The sequence below is a fragment of the Medicago sativa genome, chromosome 7, assembly GCF_051527215.1.
Source record: "Medicago sativa cultivar Bolivia chromosome 7, Bolivia_mono, whole genome shotgun sequence".
In the NCBI taxonomy this organism is placed as follows: Eukaryota; Viridiplantae; Streptophyta; class Magnoliopsida; order Fabales; family Fabaceae; genus Medicago; species Medicago sativa.
In genome coordinates, this window is record NC_140755.1 from 96938776 (window position 1) to 96960639 (window position 21864).

Here is a 21864-nt window from a genome sequence, read left to right on the forward strand (position 1 = left end):
GAATCAGATTTTGGAATGGGAATTAAGGCAACATGATTAACTTGACATTTTGGAAAGCAAACTTAAACATATTTGCATTATTTATTGACACAAGTGATTTGCAAGCTAAGTAACTAAACAATATTCACACTCATGCAGCAATATCAAGCACAAAAACTCGCAAACTTCAAGTAACATGTGCCACAAACAATCATCAAGAGCTTGCAATGGGACTTGGTAATTTTCATAAGATTTTTCACATGAAAACAAGAAATAATGCAAGAAAAATGTGATAATATTTTTTTAGTAAAATTTCAGTAAGCAAAATGCATAGAAATGTTACAAAAATAACAAGCAACATATATGAAAATCTTTAGAATTTTTTGAGGGATTTTTAAGGGGCTTTTAGACTTAAAAAAGGTGCAAGAAAATCACCAATTTTTGACAAGAATAGAAAAAAAAGCTACACATATTTTTTTTTAAATGTTATTATGCAAAAATATCATAAAAAACATCAAGAGAGTCATTGAGAACTCGTGAAAATTTATTTGGGGTTTTTACACAAAAATTTGACATGAGAGAGGTGTGAAAAGCCAAGTCCAGCGGTGCACATAGCAAGAAAATCAAGAAACAACGAAGTTCTGCAAGGAACAAAGGTCCAGGCCCATACCCTAACAGATTTGGATCACAGGGAGCAACCACAGCCGTTGGATTGATCCAATTGGATCAAGCCTTAGATCCAACGGCTAAGACGCAAAATCAAACGAACCAGGACTGAACCAGACCGGTTCAGTGGTTTATAAAAGGAATTGTGGACCGGTTCACTTCACTTTGCTTCTTCGTTTCTCTCTCTAAGTTAAACCTTAGAGAGAGAAACTCTCGTCTCTCACCTTATGACCTTCATCTTCTCCGATGGACACAGCGGCGGAGGTGTGGTGGTTCGCCGGCGGCGCCACCACACCTGAACGTTTTCTGCAAAATTTTTACACCGCTGTGTTCACCTGAGCTTCCTCCTTACGATTTCGAAACTGAATTTTTTGAAAAGAGGCCTGGATTCGAACAGATCTACGCTTGAAGCTACATCCTAGGGTTTCAGAATTTTCTTCTAATCTCTTTGAAATTAAACCCTATCCTAGCTTATTTTTCACACTGATGACGAATCTATGCTTTAATTCGAAGAATAAACGGTGAATCTTCATGATTTTCGAAGTTAGGGTTTCGTTTCAATTTTTTTCGAATCTTTTCGAACTTCCACTTCAATTCACCGTTTAATCTTTCATTTAGAACCTTCGATGACGATTACGAACGAAAACGAGAAGGTTTACATGAGTTTACCTGGATTTGTTTGGAGATTCGAACAAAAGAGATCCTGCGTTCGTTCTTGATTGTTCTGGTGAGTATTCGAAGCCTCTTGTGACCGAAAATAAATCGGTAAATCTTCTTCTCTCTCTTGACTGGTTCAATTCTTCTTCAGTTCTTCTTCTTCTCTCTTTTGAACATTCTTCTTGTGATCGTTTTTGACTTGAATTGCAAGAAGATGCGAAAAAACGTTCGATGATGATGATTTTCGTGGAAAATCACTGAGAACAAACTTAATTCTAAGAAGTACTTCTTCGAATTGGATGCTTCAGTCTTTGTTTTCTGGAAATTCGTATTGATTTTCTGTATGAGTTTGATGGAAAATTGATGCTGATTTGAGAGTTTGTTACGGTGGTGTTTCAATTCTGTTACGGTGGCTGTATTCTGTTACGGTGGCTGATGATTTGGGGGAGAGAAGGTTTGTTAGAACCTTCTCTGTGATGATGTGTCCTTCTTCGAATGGTGATTATTCTGCACTTGAATGATGTGGCCTCTATTTATAGGCCAAGTGTGATACCCTGGACCAGTAGCCTTGTGACACCTGGATTTGGACCAAGAAGCTTCGGCTTTGCTGGATTTTTGACTTTGGGCTCTTTTGCAATTTCGAAACTTTGAAGGACTGCCCTGCAAATACTAAAAAGGACCAGACTACAAAGACTTTGGACAAAAGGACCCAACTGTAAATGACTTAAAAAGGACTAAAAGAAAAAAGGGAAAAAATGACCTGAAAATAATAAACAAGGACTTAAGAGTAAAATCTAAAACCTAAAAGAAGGACTTAAATGCAAATTTGGAAATTTCTAGGACTTAAATGAAAAAAAAATAAATAAAATTGAATTAAAAGACGTAATTTGAAATAAACGTAAAGTGAAACGACTAAAATTTGACAAAACGGACTAAAATGAACCAATGGCCTAAATGAGGTACTTTAAAGTAACCTCTCTCTGCCGAAATTTCGCGTGAAATGACCAAAATGCCCTTGGGGCTTAAAACGACTGAAAATGACTCAGATGCAATTTTAAAATGGATTTTTAACAGAGAATTGAAACAACAGTTTATTTAAACCAACTTGGAAGACCCAGAGGCACCTTTTAAGATTTGAATAGAGCTTTGACACTTGGAAAGACTAAAATGCCCCTAGGGGCAAAACTGACTCAAAATGACCTCAAATGCAAATTTTGGAAAGGGTTTTGACATAGAATTGAAATAAGGACTTATTCTAACCAAATGAAAAGACTCAAACAAATTTCAAAGATTAAAATGAGTTGAATGCAGGAAATGACTAAAATACCCTTATGTGTGAATTTTACAAATAACATTGAAATAAAATGCAGAGAAAGATGAAATTGATCAGAGATAGTTCAAATGGCTTGAAATGCAAGATAAGAAGAATTGAGTTGGTATTTTTAGGTCCAAAATTAGGGTATAACATTCATCACTTTACAATCTTCAAGTTTGAACTTCTTCAGAAGCTCCTTTGTGTACTTTGATTGATGAACATAGACTCCATCTTTGCATTGATTGATTTGAATGCCAAGGAAGAACTTCAGCTCTCCCATCATGCTCATTTCAAATTCATCCTGCATCAACTTAGAGAATTCCTTGCAAAGAGATGCATTAGTAGAACCAAATATTATATCATCAACATATATTTGCACAACAAGAATATCTTTCCCAAGGGTCCTTCTGAAGAGTGTTGTATCAACCTGTCCTCTTTTAAAATCATTCTTGATTAAGAAATTACTTAGTCTATCATACCAAGCTCTGGGAGCTTGTTTCAAGCCATATAGTGATTTCTTCAATTTAAAAACATGGTCAGGATATTTAATATCCTCAAATCCAGGAGGTTGCTTGACATACACTTCTTCTTCTATGACACCATTTAGAAATGCACTCTTGACATCCATCTGATATAATATTATGCCATGATTAACTGCATAGGAAAGAAGTAACCTGATTGCTTCCAATCTTGCAACTGGAGCAAATGTTTCAGTGTAATCAATGCCTTCTTGTTGACTATACCCTTGTGCAACAAGCCTGGCTTTGTTTCTTGTTACTTCACCTTGCTCATTCAGCTTGTTTCTGAATACCCATTTTGTTCCAATAATGTTCTTGTGCTGAGGTTTGGGTACCAGATCCCACACATCATTTCTTTGAAATTGATTCAACTCTTCTTGCATAGCTAGGATCCATCCATCATCTGAGAGTGCTTCATCAACTGTTGTAGGTTCAATCATTGAGATTAGTCCAATCATTGACTCTACTTGTCTGAAATGTGATCTTGTTCTTCTTGGACTATCTTTATTTCCAATGATTAGCTCCTCAGGATGTGAAGACTTATGTTTGAATATGTTTCTGGGAGGATCTGCTTGATGTGAGCCATCTTGTGCTTCATCAGAAGCAGTTTCATCTTGCGCTTCTGATGTGGGTTCAACTTCTGGACTATCTTCAGATTCAGCTATCTGATCAGGTTCTGGAGTAACTTCAGGAACCTGTATCTCTGCAAAACTTTCATCTTGCTTTGAAGTTTTATCTTCAAGCTCTTTGTCATCAAATCTGACGTGCATAGATTCTTCAACACAGCGTGTCTCTGAATTATACACTCTGTATGCCTTTGACCTTTCAGAGTAACCTAAAAAGATTCCTCTTTGGGCCTTGGCATCAAATTTCTTTAGGTAGAGCTTGTTGTTCAGAATGTAACATGTACATCCAAATTGATGAAAGTAAGAGATATTTGGTTTTCTTCCTTTAAAGAGTTCATATGCAGTTTTCTCCAAAATAGGTCTAATATAGATCCTGTTTTGAACATAACATGCTGTATTCACTGCTTCTGCCCAAAAATGTTTAGCCAAATTGTTTTCATGGATCATGGTTCTGGCCATTTCTTGTAACGTTTTATTCTTTCTCTCTACAACCCCATTTTGTTGTGGAGTTCTAGGAGAAGAGAATTCATGGATGATTCCATGTTTTTCACAAAAAGCTTCAAATGGCTCATTTTCAAATTCTCCACCACGATCACTTATGATTTTCAAAATTTTTGACTCTTTTTCAGTTTGAATTTGTGTGCAGAAGTTACTGAATACCTCATATGCATAATCCTTACTTTTCAGGAATTTCACCCAAGTCCATCTGCTGTAATCATCAACAATGACTAATCCATATTTACTTCCACATAAGGATGCAGTACTCACTGGTCCAAATAAATCAATATGGAGTAATTCTAAAGGTCTTGAGGTTGAAACAATGTCTTTGGTTTTAAAAGATGATTTCACAATTTTCCCTCTCTGACATGCACCACAGAGTGCATCTGAATGATAGTCAATGTCTGGTAGCCCTTTCACAAGTTGTAACTTACTAAGCTTAGAGATTAACCTCCAGTTAGCATGTCCCAACCTTCTGTGCCACATCCATTTCTTATCATTCACTGATAGTAGGCAAATCACTTTCTGATCAGCCAGTTCAGAAAAATTGATTTTATAGACATTGTCAACTCTCTTTCCCTTGAACACAATGGATTTGTCTTCCTTGTTGATTACTGTACAGTTGGGTTTTTCAAAAAGCACATCATAACCATTATCACAAAATTGACTAATGCTCAAAAGATTATGTTCAAGACCATCTACCAACCATACATTATTAATTGAGGTAGAGGAATTACCAATAGTTCCTGTACCTATGATCTTGCCTGTCTGGTTTCCTCCAAACTTCACATTTCCTCCCTCTTTCATTGTTAGGCTGAGGAACATGGACTTGTCTCCTGTCATGTGTCTTGAGCAACCGCTGTCTAGGTACCATGATCTTTGCTTTGGCACTGCTCTTAGACATACCTCGTTTTCATCTTCTGAGTCTGAATCTGATCCAGCTTCTGAAGTTGCTGTTGCTACTAACCCAACAGCTACCTTTGCATCTTCATCAGCTTCCTCTTTATCAGATCCAGATTCACTACCCAAATCATCCCAGGTTGCCATTAAACTCTGCTTAATCTGCTTCTTGAATTTGCTTGGTTTGAATGTAGACCTCTTTGACTTGTCCTTTGACTTTTCTCTTTGAAGATCAGGGCATTCAGCAATGAAGTGTCCCGGCTTCTTACAGTTGAAGCATCCCTTCTGATCTTCTTTCCTTGAGCTTCTGGAGTTACCCCTTCTGGCGAGAAACTTTCTGTTCTTCTTGGCCAGATATTGAAGTCTGTTTGAGAGCATGGTCATTTCAGCAGCATCTGGTTCAGAATCTGAACTTGACTGTTCTTCCTCTTCAGATTCAACCACTTTGAGAGCTTTTGATGACTTGCCTTTGGATGAAAGAGCTATTGATTTACTCTTCTTAGTAGACTCATGTTCATTAAGACTTAACTCATGAACTTTGAGAGAACTAACAAGATCTTCGACACTTAAAGTGTTTAAATCTTTAGCTTCCTCAATGGCAGTCACCTTTGGTCTCCATCTGGCAGGTAAGCTTCTGAGTATCTTGCTTACATGATCAGAAGCAACATAGCTCTTCTTTAGAATCTGTAGCTCAGAAACTAAGGTTTGAAACCTTGAGTACATCTCCTCAATAGTTTCATCATCCTTCATCTTGAATAACTCATACTGATGTACAAGCAGGAGAGCCTTTGCTTCTTTGACCTTCTTGCTCCCTTCATAATTTGAACAGAGAGAAGCAAACATAGCTTTCGCAGTGGATTTGTCACTCATCTTCATGTATTCTGCTTTAGGTATGGCAGTGACAAGGGCTCCTCTGATAATATGATGCTTCTTGTAGAGTTTCCTCAGTTCTGGAGTATGTTTCTTTCTATCCACAGCAGCTCCTTCTTCATCAAGGACTAAATCACCAACACCATCTTCCAGAATATCCCATAATTCTTCATCTAGGCTCATGATGTAACTGTAAAAGTTGGTCTTCCACCAAGAGAATTCTTCAGCATCTCCATTGAATTTTGGAATCTTTCCAACACTGGATTTCTTACTATCACTATAATCATGTGAGACATTTTTATAGCTAGTATCACTAGAACCAGTAGGAGGAGGAGTAGACATGTTTTTCTCAGATCTTTGACTGTTGCACTGTTAAGTGTTACACAACAGACCAAGGCTCTGATACCAATTGAAGGTGAGAAAAACACAAGAAGGGGGGTTGAATTGTGTTTTGAAAAATTCTTCGTTTCTCCTAAAAACTGAACACACTGATCAGAAGCTAAGTGAGACAGCTTCTGAAGTGATGATCAGAATCTAAATGCAGCGGAATAAAAACAGAGAGAGAGAAGAAGAACGACACAAAGCAATTATACTGGTTCCTTCCACAATCCGGAAGTAGTCCAGTCCCCCTTGCACTTCCAAGGAGATTTCACTAAGAGTAATATCTGATTACAATTGCTCAAGCACACAAGCAAGAGACTTCCTTTGCTCAGCACACAAGCTAGAGACTTCCTTTGCTCAAGAACACAATCAAGAGACTTCCTGCTCAAGCACAACTGCAAGAGACTTCCTAACTAAACAAAATTACACAGAAAATTGTTTAAGGTTGAACACTTGATATACAATCAGAGGTGCTCACAATATAAATCAGATACAGACTCAATGGACTTAAGAATTTCTAAGATATGACTTTGAGACACAGAAATTCTAAGTGAATGCAGAACAATTTCAGCAGAGGTTTGGCACTTGTAAAAATGTTGTGAGTCTTTCGTTCAGCGTTCTTGCATTACCAAAACTCTAAGTCTTCACTCCTTTATATAGAGGTGTGAAAGAGACGTTGTGAAATTGCCAGCACACCAAAGAGTCGTTGTTGAAGCTTGATCTTTCACCAATGATATTTTGCCTGATTTGGTTGTTGTCCTATGAAGAACAAATTTGAAATCCATTCCTTATCCAAAGGAACATCTTTGCAGGCGAAGCCGTATTCTGAAGCTGTTTTCTTGTCTTGTAGCGTGGACACAAAACAGAGTAGTGGAGAAGGTGGTTGTACAGTTCGTACAATAGTACAATGTCAACGCTTTCGTCCAAATTGCAAGCACATGCCTTCAAACACCTTTGAAATGACCGTTGCAAAGTTCCACTAATTTTCTGCTGTGTTTTCGAGTCCAATAGACAGCTTTTGCAGTGTAGATTCTTCAATCTTTGAATCTTCTGCAAATCCAGTTGATCTTCAGCTTCTGGTGAAATGACTTCTGATGAGGCAGCTTCTGATGATGCAGCTTCTGATAATGTGGCTTCTGGACCTCTTGTCTTCAGGAGCACTATTCTTCAGGAGCACTATTTCTTCAGGAGCGCTTTTACTATCTTCAGGAGCAGCTTGACTTCAGGAGCGCTTTCAACTTTCAGGAGCGTATTGCCTTCAGAATCGTCTAAGCTTCATTTTCTTTTTCTCTTTATTTGCTCATTCAGAACCAATTAATGATGTAACTTTTTAACTATGGTCCTGTACACTTGAACAAATATTAGCTAGTCCAATTTACAATTTTTAATACCTTGTTATCATCAAAACTCTTTGAGGTTCATTGTTAAACACATTTTGTTCCAACAACAGCAACTTTAGCATCCATTGAAAAACAACAAGCCTTGGTACGTCAAAAACCATTCTTAATAAATCTAGCATCATCTACTATTGTAAAATAAATATGTCAATCTATTAAAAATAACAAATAACACATAGAATAAGACTATGCAAACTTACCACATATCCTCTGTTACATTAAATTCAGAAGGTGTTATAATTGTAATATATTAATGTCTCATAACATCAACCTTAAAGAAATAGTTTTTATTCAAGCAATCTATGTGCTTTTACAGATCCATTTTTGATTTCATATAGCATTTTCCAAATCAAATATCCAAAAAAGTCTTGAAAAGAAAGTATCTAAGGATGACTTTAGAAGATTTGGAAACACACGAGACATATAATTGCAAGGTTAGGACTGCTGGCAGAGGGAATGCTGAGAAAAATTTAGGTGGTGAATGGTTTAACTTCGTCGGAGACCGCGACTTACAAGAGGGTGATAGGTTGATCTTTGATTTGGAGGATCCACCAACCAAAATGTATGTCAGACACATCCGCGGCCAATAAACAACAAAAGGTACTGATTACTTTTGAAAGAAACATGTTTCTTTGATGTTAGGATTGCAAATCTATTTGCTTATACATTATTCTGTCCTCTCTTTATTGCAACAGGAATCTCTCTCTGCTTATGCTAAAAATGATTTGGATCTCGCTGGGAGCTGCACTTCTGCAAATGTGTTAACAATGTACAATTTGTATAATATTTCGATGACTATGTGTTGAAACGATGGTTTGGATATAATAATCCAACCCTTTTTTGGTAATCAAACTTAAATAGGTTTTTGACTATATCGCAACATCTATATTTTGACTGCAGTACACTATATGTGCAATAACAATGGTTGCTATGTTAGTTGCTATGTTAGTTCATTTCCATATTTGAGAAGGACAACAGTGTTCTATGATTTCAACAATACTCCTTAGAATCAGTTCACTTTTAACCGTTAACAAATGCGATTGCCAACAAAATTATCCGGAAAAAAAAAAAAAAAAACAATCCACCCCGTGCGAAGCACGGGTTGACAGCTAGTTTAAGTATGTAAAAATTCAGTCCAAAAGAGTTACTATTTTTTATCACATATAATGGAGTTTTAAAGACTTTTTAGTTTTTTTTAGGAAGTTATGCATATCTTTTATAAGAAAAATTAGATGATTCCGGAAAGGCATTTCTCAAGCATACATGACACTTCCTAAGTAGTAAAGGTCAGTATTATACCAGTATGTTTTTCTAAAAGAAAAAAAGACCAGTAATATAAACAAGGGTACAATTTTTCAAAATAATGCTCCCTCCATTTTATTTTTTAGTTTTTTCATTTTATTTCAAAATAATAAATATTTGTTTTTTCAAAAAATAAAAAAGCATTTTAGGAATTCAAAATATAATTAATTAAACTTTATTTTCTAACAATATCCTTATATACAATTATGATTATTTATGTTTATAAAATGTTTATAAATCTTGATAAAAAAAATAAGATGTTTATAAATATGTGTACCGTACATCTTTATTAAAAATAAAATTATAAAACAATTCATTATAGAAATAAAAGTAGTAAACTAAGACTAGCATCATCTAAAACTCACACACAGCTCTGAAGTTTCAAATTCATCCACATGTGAAAGATCTAATCTAACTATATCAACATTGATAGTTGAGTTATCCCCTATTTTTTGGGTGGTGGTCGGGATTTGAACCTTAAACCTTGCGTATATTATGCATTGTCTTTACCAACTGAGTTAAGCTCACAAGGACTGAGTTATCCCCGATTGACAAAATAAAAAGTAGTTTTGATACAAATATACATAAATTGAGTAATTTGTTAATTTATTTGTAAAAAAAAAGGTAATTTGTTAATGGGAAATGTTAACAAGTGCCAGGGGGCACTTGTTAAGGAATTATAAAAGGAAACATTATCTCAAAAATTGTGTAATATACTTTTTGAAAGTTGAAAAAGTGCTCTTTTCTGTACAAAACTTGTATTTTCTTTCTACTTTTAATTTTTTAACCAGTGTCCCGGAGCACCGGTTAATAAGACCCTTTATTAATTTATGAATAGAAATCTTATAGCAGGACAATGGCAACAGAGGAGGGGGTAAAGCTAATAAAAAAATGTACCATACTTTTATTTTGTTTGATATTTTTCGCTGCTAATGTTAAAATGATATTGCTTTTTTTTATTATTATAATTTTTTTTTTTAACAAAAACAAACTTATGCCATTTCATTGATAATCAAGGAGCACAAGTTAGAGGGTACATCATGACAAATAAAGGGGTTAGGATGAGATAAGAAAGCTCGAGTTAACGTATGAGAAACTTTATTTGCTTGCCTCCTAACATGACTAACAATATAGCTATTACGAGATAACAAGAGATCTTTAAATCTAGCTAGAATGTCGCTGATCTCATTATTAGGTACTTGGGGTGAATTAACAATGTCAACAATAATTTTGCAGTCAGACTCAAAAATTACGGATGACATGTTCTGAGCTATGGCAAACTTGATGGCTTCATACAAACCAAGTGTTTCGGCTTCTGTAGGGAGCGATGACTGGTAGATGAAATTCGACACTCCCGACACTAAGTGACCGAGAGAGTTGCGGAAGCAAAACCCTAACCTGTGATGGAATTATTTTGGAAAAGTGCGCAGTCGACATTTCATTTCAAATGGATAGGTGGTGGCTTGGACCAAGAAGTCACGAGTTGAAGGTTCGGGTCTCTATTACTATAATGTTGTATACATTGCCATTCGTGGAGGACATCTTTGCCTCGTTGCACAAAGATGCTAATATAATTAAAAAAAATGCTATTATTATTACTACGATGGTTGTTTTGTTCTATAAAAACTATGTTTAGGTCTATTTACTTCTTGGTTGAATCTGTTATGATAGACAGGTACTTATGTTACAATCTTATGTATATTTTCTTGATGACTATGACTCGAGTTAACGAGTTGAACCGAGTTCTTAGTAAACTTAAATTAAATAGATTTTAGATTAAACATTGCGATGTGTTTGAACCGAGTTAAAGCATTGTGATATATAAGGGTCGGAGTTGGAACCCCAAACTCTCCACTTATTCGTTTTAAGAAATGAATATTTAGTCACCAACCTTACTTCAGAAACCAAATACGCAGCGCACATAACAACAGTAGTTAATTCAATGTACTAAAAAACTTGGAAGCAACCTGAAATCGCAATTAATTTTGAAGTCTAATAATAATATCTACTACAAGGTGGAGAATCTACTATCACGTGAAAGGAAATATCTTGGAATCCATAAATAAATATTGGTGCTTATGGTGTTTTAATGTGAGCATTGAAGAATTTGTCATTGAAATCTACAACTTGAATTAAAGTCCATTGTTATTATTATGTAGGAGTAGTAGTTTCCTCTCACAACAAAATGTACATAGTCCATAGAGGTTTGAAATTGAATGGTGTAGTAAGTAATAATACTATTACTACATAGCAGATGCATTTGATATTGATGATCGTATCTGGTGAGTTTGGTTGGCAACTTGGCACATGAAATTGATCCGTTAATGGCGTTTGAATGCTGCACTCTGATCCGTAAGAGTAATCAAAGCTAAAGTAACAGAGGCCCCTGTCGAGTTCTTAATTTCTGCCTCCATATTTAGAGGCTAATCTGTAGCTATGCAACTAAATGCTTTGCATGCATTTCAATGAGAGGGGTTTGAGAATTCAATTCAAACTTTCATCAATTGAGTATTAATATTTATGGCTATGATCTGTTTGGATTGTACTATACTATATTATCTTTATAAATGCAGTAAATGCTGCATTTTTTTATCCATTTTTTCAACATTCATTAAGATTCTTTTGTAAACTCATCGTGATGAAGATTTATCTACTCCTATATTTTTATAATCTCCTATTATATTTTGTTTGAAAAAATTCTTGTCATAAGCTCTCTGCTTGTGGTAGGAGAGATATGCATTAATATTAGAAAGGAACTCGACACCATACTAATGGATGATGAGATTGATTCCTAAATTAATTGTTTATTGGCAGGGATCGATACAGAAAATTTAAGTAGTGTAGACATTATTATCGTATACACACAACACTTAGTATTAAGTTTGTTTTATAGGGTGTGTCAAAGTCAAACTTTATCCTCCCATTATGCGATATATTTTGTTTTATAATGCATTCGATACTATGAAAAAAAAAAAAACCTTTGAAAAGGAAGCAAGGGCCTCGGCCAACATACTAATACACATGGTGTCGTCCCTGTTCATTGGGTTGGATATCAAATTTTTTTAAAAAAATAATAATAAAGAACTTGACACCTTTTTTGAAGAGGAAGAACTTGACACCTTAAACACGATACAATAGTAAAAGTTCAAATGACATCTCATCTATAAAAATAAATGTGTTTTGAACATAAGAACTCATTTTTGTTCCAAAAGGATCCTCAACTAATATCATTCACCATTAAATAACAGTAAAATATTTTTTGATAAATAAAAGTAAAAATTTGTTACATATAAAATATGGTTAAAAAAATCATTAGTGGGTAACTACGTCTCAAACTCGTCTTTTTAAGTTACATCAAACAAATTGTTAAAACAGTTAACACTCGTTTTTATTGTCATTAACTATGATCTTATAAGTAGACAATTGCCATGTCTTACATAATCAAAATTACCATATGCGGCAAACTAAACTTCAATTCTTCATCTACCAATTGACTCTAGCAAACAAAACAAAACGGGGAGTAAGTGGTATTAGACCAATCGAGTATACAAAAATATGAGTTAACAAAACAATTTCAAATTCAAATTTGTCTACTTAATGCCCATATAATTGACTTTCTTTGGTCTAGTTTATGTTTTAGTCTCGTCAAATGCCCCACATTTTATAAAATGCTTATAAGAAAAATTGATAAACACGTTTTTTTGACACTACTTGCATTGTAATTTGCTTAATTAAATGATATGACGTGTAAATAAGTACTTCTGTGTTTGTTTCAAGAACTTTATTTGATTGTGGAGATTTAAAAAATACACTTATTTTGTTTTTTGCTTTGCACAAACAATACCTTATTATATTTACAAAATACATGTGTTGAAGAACATTGACGATGACTTGATCACTTGAAGTTTCAACATACATAAATAAGCCAGTTAGGATCTTCTCCATTTATTAAAGAGGAAACCATCAAATTGGTACATGTCTTTGTAAGTCATTATCAAATTAGTCTCTGAATCTATTAATATTTCAAACTAATCCTTGTTTTTGTCAAAAGTTTGTCAATAATTAGATCTCTCGTCATGTGACAAAAACATAAAGACAAGGACTTAATTGAGAAGTTTTTGACAAAGACGAATACTAATTTAAAATATTAATAGAGTCATGAACTAATTTGAGAATGACTTACAAAGACATAAACCAATTTAGTGGTTTACTCATCTATTAAAAAAGTGTGGAGGATTTAAGGTGAAAGTTGAGTCTGACTCTCTGTCTATGATGAGTCATTTCGATACAGTGGATGTTGATTTTGGAGAAATCTATGTTGGATTTGGAGAAGTGCTCAATTCCATCATAGATTAGTGTTCTTATTTTCAAAATAAATTGTCAAGTTGGGTGAAGTTATTTCATACGACCGTATTTCCTCCGTCCTAAATTGTAAGAAAAAAAAATTCAAGCACACTTCTTAAGAAAACTAAAACATAATAATTTGGAGTATAGTTTTTTGTGTTTTCTTTGGAATAAGTTTCATATGAAGATATAAAAACAATTTTCATTGGCTATTGGTTATGGAGAAAATGGAAGAGATGGAAAATTGAATGTAATTTGCATTTAATTTCAGGAGAATAAGCAAAAGTTTTTCTTGAAAAATATAATTTTTTTTTAAAAACAAGTTTAAATAGGATAAAAGTTTGTATTTTTTGCTTATATTTTGAGACAAAGAAAATGAGTTTTTTTTTCCTTACATTTTAGGACGGAAAGAGTATTTTACATTACATGACATTTTTTGACGCAATGTTAAACATCAATTAAACTGTGTTTTCTATTTTGCATCCCCGAAGTGGGTTAACTACACTTGTTTTGTAGGCGTATAATGTATTGATGTGTATTGGTGATTGGGTTGGGTTTGATGGTGTGTTCTCTAATGAGGTTGTTGCTCATTTCATCCAATTTTTGAGGATGACTAGAGGGAAGTGGGCAAGTAGGGTTATTAGACATTTAATTTGGAGTGTAGGTGTGGCGCTTTCGTTTTTTTAAGAAATCAAATTATATTCAACTAGTATTTGGACCCGTGCGATGCACGGGAAGTTGATTATGTCATTAACTAATTAATGTGGTAGTTTACAATGAAATGAAATAATAGTTATTGTTAAGCATGAATTGATACTTCCGAAAGACGACAACAACAACCAAACATTATCCCACTATGTGGGGTTGACTACATGGATTGAAATATGTCATATTGTTCTATCACAAACCATATTTAGATTCAACTTATTAATCTATAAATCTTTCCTCATAGTTCTTCGAGGTCTTCGTATACCTCTTGTAATATGACTATCCTCTATTTGATTTACTCTTCTTACTACAGAATCTACAGATTTTCACTCTACATGTCCAAACCACTTAAACCTATTTTCCACAATATTTATATTATAGGTGCTACCCCAATTATCCTATAATGTTGTAATTTCTAATCTTATCCCATCTAGTTTTTCCACACATCCAACACAACATTCGCATCTCCGCACACTTACTTTATTCTCATGTTGGTTCTTAACTGTCAATACTCTGCTTCATAAAACATCATTGTTCTGACAACTGTCAGGTATTTTTTTCACTTCAACTTAAACGACACGTTTGTATCACAAAAAACACCTGAGACTCTTCTCCATTTCAATCATCCAACTTGAATACAATGATTTCCGTATGCTTTTATTTGTCCGCCCTTTTGTCCTATGAAACCAATATTTTTTGTTGAAAGAATGAACCCCAGAATATTTAAACTGTGTAACTTGTATGATATGATCTCCAACTTTCATCTCTAATGTCGAACTACTTCGTCTTTTCCTAAATTTACATTACATATACTATGTCTTACTTCTACTCAAACGAAAGTCTTACGCTTCTAAGATTTGTCTTCAAGTCTTCAACATCTCATTCTATTCATCCCTCGACTCTCCAATTAAGACTACATCATCAACAAAAATCAAACATCTTGGTGCTAGCTATTGGATGTGTTTCGTAAATACATCCAAAACCAACGTAAATAGATAAGGGATTAGGGTTGACTCATGGTCATATTCTTGTTATGAAAAATCATTGATAGGGATTAAGATTAACCCTTGGTCCAATCCTTGTTATGAAAAAATCATTGATAATGCTTCCAAAAGACAAATAATAAAACCCCTGAAGTACATTAGACTTCAACAACATTTTCGGCTCCAAAAACATGTCTAAGAGACTTAAGAACTTTTATAAATAAGATACGCGATCATTTCCTAAAAAAATAGAAAAACAGCAAAAATAATTAAAAAGGAAATGTGGAACAACTTTTTTGGTTCCAAAAAGTTGTCTAAGAGACTTAAGAACTTTTATAAATAAGATACGCTATCATTTTCTAAAAAAAAAAAAAAAATTAGGAAGGAAATTTGCAAAACGTTTTTTGGCTCCAAAAGTTACGTAAGAGACTTAAGTACCTTTATAAATAAGATAAGATACGCTATCATTTTCAAAAAAAAAAAAATTAGGAAGGAAATTTGCAAAACGTTTTTTGGCTCCAAAAGTTACGTAAGAGACTTAAGTACCTTTATAAATAAGATACACGATCATTTTCTAAAAATATAAATAAACAGCAAAAAATTAGGAAGGAAAAGTGCAACAACATTTTTGGCTCCAAAAAGTTGTCTAAGAGACTTAAGACCTTTTATAAATAAGATTTCCTAAAAAAAATAGAAAAACAGCAAAAAATAATTAGGAAGGAGATGTGGAACAACTTTTTTGGTTCCAAAAAGTTGTCTAAGAGACTTAAGAACTTTTATAAATAAGATACGCTATCATTTTCTAAAAATAAAAAAAAATTAGGAAGGAAATTTGCAAAACGTTTTTTGGCTCCAAAAGTTACGTAAGAGACTTAAGTACCTTTATAAATAAGATACGCTATCATTTTCAAAAAAAAAAAAAATTAGGAAGGAAATTTGCAAAACGTTTTTTGGCTCCAAAAGTTACGTAAGAGACTTAAGTACCTTTATAAATAAGATACACGATCATTTTCTAAAAATATAAATAAACAGCAAAAAATTAGGACGGAAAAGTGCAACAACATTTTTGGCTCCAAAAAGTTGCCCAAAAGACTTAAGACCTTTTATAAATAAGATAAATAAGATACACGATCATTTTCTAAAAATATAAATAAACAGCAAAAAATTAGGAAGGAAAAGTGCAACAACATTTTTGGCTCCAAAAAGTTGTCTAAGAGACTTAAGACCTTTTATAAATAAGATTTCCTAAAAAAAATAGAAAAACAGCAAAAAATAATTAGGAAGGAGATGTGGAACAACTTTTTTGGTTCCAAAAAGTTGTCTAAGAGACTTAAGAACTTTTATAAATAAGATACGCTATCATTTTCTAAAAATAAAAAAAAATTAGGAAGGAAATTTGCAAAACGTTTTTTGGCTCCAAAAGTTACGTAAGAGACTTAAGTACCTTTATAAATAAGATACGCTATCATTTTCAAAAAAAAAAAATTAGGAAGGAAATTTGCAAAACGTTTTTTGGCTCCAAAAGTTACGTAAGAGACTTAAGTACCTTTATAAATAAGATACACGATCATTTTCTAAAAATATAAATAAACAGCAAAAAATTAGGACGGAAAAGTGCAACAACATTTTTGGCTCCAAAAAGTTGCCCAAAAGACTTAAGACCTTTTATAAATAAGATAAATAAGATACACGATCATTTTCTAAAAATATAAATAAACAGCAAAAAATTAGGAAGGAAAAGTGCAACAACATTTTTGGCTCCAAAAAGTTGTCTAAGAGACTTAAGACCTTTTATAAATAAGATTTCCTAAAAAAAATAGAAAAACAGCAAAAAATAATTAGGAAGGAGATGTGGAACAACTTTTTTGGTTCCAAAAAGTTGTCTAAGAGACTTAAGAACTTTTATAAATAAGATACGCTATCATTTTCTAAAAATAAAAAAAAAATTAGGAAGGAAATTTGCAAAACGTTTTTTGGCTCCAAAAGTTACGTAAGAGACTTAAGTACCTTTATAAATAAGATACGCTATCATTTTCAAAAAAAAAAAAATTAGGAAGGAAATTTGCAAAACGTTTTTTGGCTCCAAAAGTTACGTAAGAGACTTAAGTACCTTTATAAATAAGATACACGATCATTTTCTAAAAATATAAATAAACAGCAAAAAATTAGGAAGGAAAAGTGCAACAACATTTTTGGCTCCAAAAAGTTGCCCAAAAGACTTAAGACCTTTTATAAATAAGACTAGTATTTAGACCCGTGCGATGCACGGGAAGTTAGATATGACATTGATTAATAAATAAAGTAATAATAAATGAAACAAAAATAGTTGTAAGTGAGCATGAATTAACGTGTCCAAAATAAAACCAATAAAAACTTGAAGTAATTTAGAATTCTCGTTATCACATTGGATAGACAAATAAAAATAACCAAATGCAACTACTAATATAAGTTTGTCTTGAGTAATAATATACAAATTTGTGGATAATAAAGTCGTATCAATTCTCAACAATTGAATCGGTAAAACTCAGTTTAGTGTCCATGACTTTTGCTGATTCCAAATTAAAAATTCATCATAAAGATGATGATCAACCTAGCATGAAATAAAATAAATTTGTATGATTATGCACGATTATTTTAAATGGCATAAGGTATAAAGAGAAATACAAATTACATAACCATATAAAAAAGTGTAAGAAAAATGCATAACATATTGTTAATTTGTGAAACAAATTTAGTTGATAAGTTTTGACTTTTTTGTCAACAACAAAATTCTAAATATTATTTCTTACACACGCGTGTGCGCCCCCACACACACACAGATATATATATATATATATATATATATATATATATATATATATATATATATATATATATATATATAGTTCGAAAGAAAGGCATTATTAAATAAAAGTGCTTTGAAAAACATAGCTAGATGCACGCAACAATAAACAAATAGAAAATATATACGAATATGTATATGTGTAAATTACCTATCTTAAATTCTGAAAGACTTCTTTGTAGACAACATTATTAGTTTTGTTGGAGACACGTCCTTCGTCATTGCAAATCAGCATCTTCAGCCCAGCACCTGAAGTAACGCGTGAAAGATCAACATATAACTGTCTGTGTGAAAATATGAGTTTTGGAAGATATATTCCAACATTTTTAAGAGATTGTCCTTGACTCTTATTGATAGTCATTGCAAATGAGATCATAATAGGAAATTGTTTACGTTGAAACGTGAAAGAAAGTTTTGTATCAGATGGAGATGGAGACAAAGTCAATCTTGGGATATATACCTTTTGTCCAATACTGTTTCATGATATTATCTTTGCCTCAAGTACGAAATTCCCCATTTGCGTAATTATAAGGCGCGTACCATTGCATAATCCTAACGGTTGATCAATATTTCTCAATAACATAATTGGAACTCCAACCTTGAGATTTAACTCATGGTTTGGCAAACATGAAGATTTGACGGTGTTCAAAAATTCTGGAGTGCGAATCTGATCAGGACCATTAATTTTTTCATCTTGTGTAGAGGGACTATCAGCACTTAAGTATGTTCTTTTCTCACCAGGAATCATCGATAAAATGTAATTGTTCAGTGAATCAACAATATCATTGGTAGGTGCTAAAATTGCCCTATCTTGAAAAAATGAAATATCACTCATATTCTCCAAAAGTGATGGATATGTGCTATTAACAATTGAAGAAATTGGGTCACCTGAGTTCTTGATCAACATGTCATCTGGTATTTCAATTTCAGCTTCCCCATCATTGTTGTCTCCAATATTTCCATCTCCAACATTTAAAATCCAGTCAGAGAACTCTTTGAGTTCATTGACATCAGAACATGAAGATCCAGTTTGAAGCCTCATGTTTTTGGTCAATTTTAAGACTCGACAATGTTTCCAAAGGCACAATGAATTAATGCTAGCATCAACAACATCATGTCTTGGTGCTCTTGGAATGACCGGAAGAATTTGCCTGAAATCACCACCCAAAACGATCACTTTTCCTCCAAAAGGAATATCCACACTTCTAGGATCAGAGACACGAAGTATATCCCTAAAAGTCTTATCAACTGCTTCAAAGCAATGCCTATGAAGCATCAGAGCTTCATCCCAAATAATAAGTTTTGACTCAACGATTAGTTGCCTTAAAGGATCCTCTGGCTTGATAGGGCAAGTTGAATGCTCGAATATTTGTATGGGTATGCCAAATCTAGAATGTGTTGTCCTGCCACCTGGAATAAGTAATGATGCTATCCCACTTGATGCTATCGTCAAAACAATTTCTCCTCTCGATCTAATTTCTGCAGATATCACTTTCCAAATGAAGGTTTTACCGGTTCCGCCATACCCATCAATGAAGAAAAAACCACCGCTGTTCGCATCCACAAAACTCATGATTGTGTCGTATATGCTCCTTTGTTCTTCAGTCATTGTGGAAGTTAATTTTTTGTGCTCCAGAATTAGATAACAATGATTATAATTAAGCTTGTGAGAAATAAGTTGATTGTAAGATTCATGATTCAAAGGCATTTTCACTTGAGGCATGGTTTCAAATTTTTTTAGACTTTTGTTCCTTCTCCGCAACAATTTTTCTATCTCCACCAAAGTTAAATTTTTCAATTCATCTTCAGTCAAAACCAAATATGTTATATAGAGTGAAAACATAAGTTAAATATGATAATAGTAAAATTCAATATTATAAATAATGAAGCAAAAGAAATAATGAGAATTGAATATACCTGGAATTTTCAGGTGCCTTCGTTGCCTATATAAAATGTCATCACTTAAATACCTCTAGCAAACATCAACTACATGTGCCCCACTGAGCTGCTTCTTTAATTACATCAACATGATCTTTGTCATCATTTATAAGCCCCTTGCATAGCAAGCATCCTTAAATGTCTTCAGGACAACATTGTTAACGGTCTTTATATCTTCAAAAGAAGTAGGACCTTTACAATAATTCAACAAAGTCCTCAAGTAATATAATTGACCACTACCAGGATGAACAAAATATATTCTTCCTATTTTAAATCCTCTTTTTCTTGGGTTCCAATGTTTTTTCTTTTCATTCCATACAAATTTGGAAGGAAATTCATTATATGTAAGTTCTCTTGCCATAGGATATTTTTTATTGGCATCCATCCATGCCAAAAATTTGGAATTTTTTGAGTTTTCTTTATCTAGAACATTATCAATTCTCTCATGATCATAAAAGGTAACATAATGTTCATTTTCCAAATGGAAAGGCAATCTTTCAATTGATGGTTCTCTGTAACTAATGTAAAAAGCAAATAATATCCATGATGCCTCGCACGATGACAAATATTTGCAATCATAATATAACTTGATTTCGTCAACCAACCCATTATGTTCTTGATCAGGAGATCCTTTATAAAATGAAGCTGTTATACGGTCATGTCCTTTGTTGATATACTTGAACAGGTATTTTATGGAACAGGATTGGTTACACCACTCAACATTTATGTGAGCATTGTATTTCATCAAAAGATGTTTATTATATGGGACAACGAATCAATTATGAACGAAAGCATTACCTTTTTTAATAACCCTGCCATCATCCCTCCTTCTATACACAGGATATCCATCTGCATCGACTGTGGTTTTATCGCAAAAAAAATTCGGAAAAAATTTCGTGCACTTCCCATTATCATCAATACATGGAGAATTCTTGTTTTGTATTCCGCAAGGACCATGGATCATAAAACTGGAAACAATTTTAAATAGCTCAGGTTCAACTTGTTCATCAGGTAGTTCAGCAGATATTATCTTGTCAATGCCATCAGGATTTGGATGTTTAAATTGAGGATGTAGGAAAATTAAGATGTGTGCATGAGGCAATCCACGTTTCTGAAACTCAATTGTGTATATCACTGTATAATCGAAATAGAACACATCAATAATCTTTTCCATTCAATAATTTAAAAATACAAACATGTGCTAAAAAAATAAGAGAACGGAAAATGCACTGTAAAGTATAAAGAATATAATAGATCTATAATTTAAAGAATATAGTTAACAAAAACAAAAAAAACATATGGGATTGGTGTTTATATTGCCAAATAAATAGAGAAAATAGCACTACCAAAAAAAATAGAGAAAATAGAAAACAAACTATGATGTCCATCAAACAAAAAACAAAATAAGATTATGAAAGGAAAAAAACAAAAAAAACAAACTAAGATTATGGAAGAAAAAAAAAACGTACTTAGTGGTGTATGGCACAAATTTAACAAAAGTTTGTTCAATTGCTTAAATATATATTATTAAATAATTATGTGAAAGAAAAAAAAAATAAAATTATGAAAGAAATAAAAAACAAAAAAAACAAACAAACTAAGATTATGGAAGAAAAAAAACGTATTTAGTAGTTTATGGCACAAATTTAGCAAAAGTTTGTTCAATTGCTTAAATATATATTAAATAATAATAATAATGAGATGTCAATATTAAATTTAGCGAAAGTTTGTTCAATTGCTTAAATATATATTAAATAATAATAATAATGAGATGTCAATATTAAAATGACAATATTAACCTCAAATTTTGGCTCCAAAAAGTTGTTCAAAAGACTTAAGACCTTTTATAAATAAGATAAATAAGATACACGATCATTTTCTAAAAATATAAATAAACAGCAAAAAATTAGGAAGGAAAAGTGCAACAACATTTTTGGCTC

General features: G+C 32.9%; 1 long non-coding RNA gene and 1 pseudogene across 1 annotated transcript; one reads left to right on the plus strand and one right to left on the minus strand.

Moving 5' to 3' along the window:
* Positions 1-8145: 8145 nt before the first annotated feature.
* Positions 8146-8750, plus strand: LOC146910814 (uncharacterized). Its single transcript, XR_015018493.1, has 2 exons — positions 8146-8407; positions 8503-8750. It is a non-coding gene; the product is annotated as an uncharacterized LOC146910814 (long non-coding RNA).
* A 9387-nt stretch (positions 8751-18137) lies between these two features.
* LOC146910815 (uncharacterized) lies at positions 18138-21433 on the minus strand (annotated as a pseudogene).
* Between the last annotated feature and the right edge of the window lie 431 nt (positions 21434-21864).